Below are 5,603 nucleotides of genomic sequence, written 5' to 3'. Positions count from 1 at the left end.
TAGAGTTCCTTATATGTATGGAATCCTTGTCACATACACTATAGCTTTGGTTAAGGTTTATCCTAAATAACCTTCTATCAAAATTCATTTTCAATGCTTAATATGTCTTGATTGACTAGCCCAAATATGTAGGTGTTACAATTATCTCCCCCTAAGGATGATTACGTCTCAGAATCATCAACAAAACAAGGCTTATATTATGGCTTTGCATGTTACCTTTCCATCCTACGTAATAATCGTAACTCTTATGTCTCTTCTATTGAGTTTCTAACTCATAGTCTTCTCGATTGTTGATGGTGCTTGATCTTGCACCTGTTCTTCTTTCTAAATTCGATCTACATTGGAGACTCATGCTCCTTCTAGAATTGACTTAACCTAAGATATGGTCTTTACTTTGAGTATTGCAACAGACCGATGGGCCGCGTTCTAATGACCTCTCATCATATGATGCAATGGCTAGACTCAGGTCACTTTGAGTCAGATTCTAACACGAAATATACCTTCTTTCATGTTCTAATGTGATACAATCACATTCTAGTATGTAGTACTTCTAACTACATGCTACTTAATCCTAAAGGCGACTATGATACTTCTATTGATCGCTTCGATTCTCTTTTCCTTCGAACTTTCAACTAAAGTCGGACACTATGTCGAACTTACCTTGTAGATTAGTTGGAATTGATTTGATATGACCACTAGGGTCATAAATGACATTCATTCTGTTAGCCATTAACGAAATGATGATAATGACGGACACAAACAAACAAATTCAAATACTAGCGCCTTGGTAACCTTGTGACTCATTCTAATTTAAGTATGAATCCTATGTTTTCGGTACTACGAGCCCATACTACCTTCCACACCTACTCATACCTGTACCAAAATTTCTCTTGCAGTCCCCAAGTTCAAAAATCACAAAATAATTTAACACATACGAATGTGTCCAAGCAATCATAAAAATTTTCCTAGACTCCACTAGGACTTCTTCTAGGTGTATCTTTAATAGTAATTCTACTCCAACTTGGTTGATGGTGGAAAGGCCAGACGATGGGATGACTTCGGGAATCACACCAAAATTTCTACCATCCCGCCAATATTGTTATATATTATAAAGGCAAGATAACACTCTATAGTTATTACGTATAATATCTTCCAATAAGTATAAGTATCTTTGCTAAGTCCACTATGAGTCTTTACCATGACGTTCTATACACCAAAACAGACGTTCAATGTACCGTGATGAGAATAAAGATAAGGAAAATTTTGATGCATGATCCTCCTTATCACTCCAAAAAGTTATATGTCAGTTCTAATACCTTAATTAAACTTTTAGAATCCTGAACATATAAAATTTCCTAATTCTAGGGTAGTAACAAACCTTTAAACCTAATAGCAATTTAGATAGGCAACCTAAGGCATGCTATAATATAAATCATTTTGCACATAATAGCAATTAAGGCACATTTCCTAATGTATTCTAGTAACTGTGTCAATTTAGGTATACTACCTAAAATAAAAAAGATACTCACCTCATAATCATTGCTTAGCATTCTAGGTTTAAGTCTAAAAATTCCCTAATATTCCTAGTTTGGTTAAAGTAATGCTCTGATACCAACTGTGACATCCCATTTTTGATGAAAATTTTAAAATTTTTTGTTTATGCTTATTTAAACACTTTTTAATGTGGAATTGGTCCCAAAACTATCCTTGACATGATATAATATCAAAATCAAGGCATTTCAAAAGCTTTTATAATTTAAAATCTCGGGATGTCATAACTGATAAAAGAAACATAAGCATAAACAAAGACTTACAAAGTCTCAATATACTAACGATATACATATCCTTGAATCTCTTAGCAGATAATTACATTATCTATTGGTATTTTCATATCAGTGCCCATGATACAAGGAATTGAGTGAGTCAGGATGGGAAACTTGGTGAGCACATAATGTTTTCAATTCACAATATTATAATCTTTAGTTATATATATTCTTAAGCATTCAAATAACCCAATTACCTGATTCCCGTTATTCTCACTTACTATTCCTAACATGATCTCGAGGGATCTTTCTTAAAGGACCTTTATCAGTAGACACCTATACTTCCTAGGTGATTAGTTACGACAATATGATAATACTTTGGATAAACATGACAACACAACAGTACATTAGTACCTGGGATAGGGACGGAAGGTACAACAGTACAATAGTACTTGAGATAGGCACAACAATACAAAGTACTTGGAATAAGCACATCAGTACAAAAGTACTTGGTATAGGCACATCAATACAAAAGTACCTAGGATAGACACGACAAACACGACTTATTATTTCATATGGCTTTCACTAACCTATCACCACCACTATCTCACACAACCCTATCACAACCTCTCGTTTGTTATTTCGTACAAACCTTCACTACCAAATCATATTATTAAGTATAATAAATATACAATTAAATCAAGTAACAATCATATTGTACAACTACATTAAACACAACAAAGACAACACACATAGCAATTAAGAATTTATTATGATTCTATTTATGTGTAAGTAGAAAGTAACTATGCACTCACCAACCATAAGTAGGTGACTCAAAGTTAAGGAAGCGCATCGCCTTCACACTTTCAAAGACAAAGTAATTTAACATAAACCGGGAATAATGAGGGCAGAAATCTGACCGGCGTCTTCTACTAGATAGCTACTACTAGTCGAGTACTTCAGGGGGTTGCAGGGCTTCGCCAACTACAAAAAATCTAAGGGAAAATGGGCTACAGGAGGGGGTACTGAGAGATACGGGTTGTAGGGGTGAGATTTGAGGAACATATATAGAGGTCTACTTATAGGGAAAAAAATTTATTTGCATGCGATGCATCCAAAATGCACACCGCGTATTTGGTCGGAGGTGGCGATGTGTCAATTTCCTATGGTGTCACGTGATGCAATTTGGGTGGTGTGTCAGTGCACGCCGTGCATTTGGTCGATGCACACGACTGTGCAGTCCTGTTTTCTTATAAAATTCATATATTGCTCATAATAGTTCTATTTTCAACGGGTTTTATATCTACATGTAGCTATCGACGAGATTTACAACTTTCATTTAGACAATGTCGACTAAATTTGACTTTATTTTTAAAGTATATTTTTACAGGATTAAACTGGTAAAGTCTGTGTAAAAATCATAACTCTTTCATATAATATCCGTTCTCGAATGTATTTATATTAATGGATACGTATAGACGAGATCTTCAACTCACATTTAGATTGTTTTCCTTAACAATCGATCGAATTCAATTGCAGTTTCTTAGTCGTATACTGCTACGCTGAAACTTTGAAAAATCATAACTTTCTCTTACGAAGTTAATTTGGACGTTCTCAATACTTCTATTCTTAGTTTAACGACTACTATGGATTTCTTTTAGATTTCTTAGGATAATAAGAAACCTATCTCTGATTCATTATTTATGACATACTGATTGAACGTGAATCTTTAGAAAATCATAACTTCTTCAGTTGAAGTCGGATTTTAGAGTTCATTATATGTACGAAATCCTTGACACATACACTATAACTTTGGTTACGGTTATTTATCTTAAAAACCCTTCTATCAAAAGTCATTTTCAACATTTAATATGTCTTGATTGACTAGTCCAAATTTGTTGGTGTTACAAGAGCCTTGCTCCCGGTTTTGGATAACAAAAGATGAAGGAAAAGCAAGCTAAAAAACAAACCCTTACACTAGTTTATATAATTCCATTTAACAATAAGTGGACCATGCTTCAAATCTAGTCAAAGTACAGTACATTCAAGAGGTATGACAAGGAATAAGATGAACACAACACTCAACCATCACACCTCCATGAGGTGGATGGTTTTAAGGACAACAAAAATCAACCTTGTGTGTCATTCACTTTATCTTATAAACCAGTATATATTTATACATCTCTTTTATATAAAAACTAACTTATATACAAATGAACTCTAACTAGTTCAATAAATGTACACAACTTATAAAATCATACCTTATGATTTACTAGTTGTTATTTCTCCAAATAAAATATTATCTCCATAAATATAATTTCCTAATTAGTTGTTAAAATAATATTTTTATAAAATAATAATTCTCCAATTAAATACAAGTGTTGATATTTATTAATAATCAAATTATACTAATAAAGAATCAATTAGAACTAACTTGTTATATGGTGTGACCCTTTAGGATCATATGTCATTCGCAATATTATTTTATAATGACTCTTGAGAATAAAGATCGTTCAATCTCCCACTTACACAAGCTTCAACTGATAAAATTTGAGTTCATAGCCCAAGATGAGTTCCAAATCCGAGATGAGTTCCAATCCCGAGATGAATTTCAAGTCTGAAATTAGTTTAAGTACCGAGTTAAGCCTTAGTTGCGGCTGGTTACGATTAAGTGTGAACTATCGCAATGACTCACAGTCTAATGTTTTCATATGTGAATGCAAGCCTCAGAGTGTGTAACGCCCGTAGATTAGGGCTAGTTAATTTAAGGTCAATAAGCGTCAAAAATGACTTTTTGATGGAAGATTATTTTGAAGCAACAATCTTAACTAAGTTGTAGTATATGTTACAAGGGTTCCATACATACAAAGAACGCTAAAATCCGAGTTATAACGAAGAAGTTATGACCCATCGAAGTTTCGCGATAGAACCGACACGACGCTGGATGACGTAAAAAGTGAATTTACGGTGGAGCGATAATTAGCCTTAGTGATCTAAACAAAATTTGTAGAGCATAGTCTCACCTATGCGTGGATATAAAGAACGTCGAAAATGAAGTTCGTATGAGGAAGATATGAATTTCTAAAGTTTATAAATAATTAAAATATATATATATATATATATATATATATATATATATATATATATATATATATATATATATATATATATATATAGTTATTATTTCGGATAATATCCGGATCCGAGGAGTCACCGATCCAATCCGAAGGGTACACCCAGAGTACCTATTTGTACGCCCCGCGTACATGTCGACAGCGAGGAACGTCCAACGTCCGAAAGAGTTACGCCAACGTACTTCGATCTTGCACGGTCCGGAGGAGGCCACGATCCACCATCCGAAGCTCGACACGTGGAAGTCTGATCCGAACTACGCCCCGCGTAGTGCCTTGTACGCCCATCGTATGTGCGAGGTTCAGACCCTATATAAAGGGTGCGAGGGAAGCCGAGTTCTTTGCCAATATTCTTTCTTTATCTCTCATTTTTTAATTGATTTTCATGCAAGAGATACCCTAAAGCCCCGGTATCATTCCCGAGCCCCGAAGCAAGTCCCGAACCCCCGAAGCCCCGAAGATCCCGAGAAGTAAAATTCCCAAGCCGAAGCTCTTCCCGCGAGAAGCCCAGTTTTTGGAGAAAACATTCCAGTTTCATCGGAAAAGATTATTCCAAGAGACGAGGCGTTGTCCGATCATCTTCTGATCTAGTGAGTGTATAGTCCCTTTCATGAACACGATTTTAATACAAGTATCGGTTAAATGTATTACATCTATGTTATGTGTGAGCGTATAGTTACTTTCTTCTAACACATAAGTATGAAGTATT

The sequence above is a fragment of the Lactuca sativa genome, chromosome 9, assembly GCF_002870075.4.
Source record: "Lactuca sativa cultivar Salinas chromosome 9, Lsat_Salinas_v11, whole genome shotgun sequence".
Lineage (NCBI taxonomy): Eukaryota > Viridiplantae > Streptophyta > Magnoliopsida > Asterales > Asteraceae > Lactuca > Lactuca sativa.
This window is presented reverse-complemented; position numbering follows the sequence as displayed.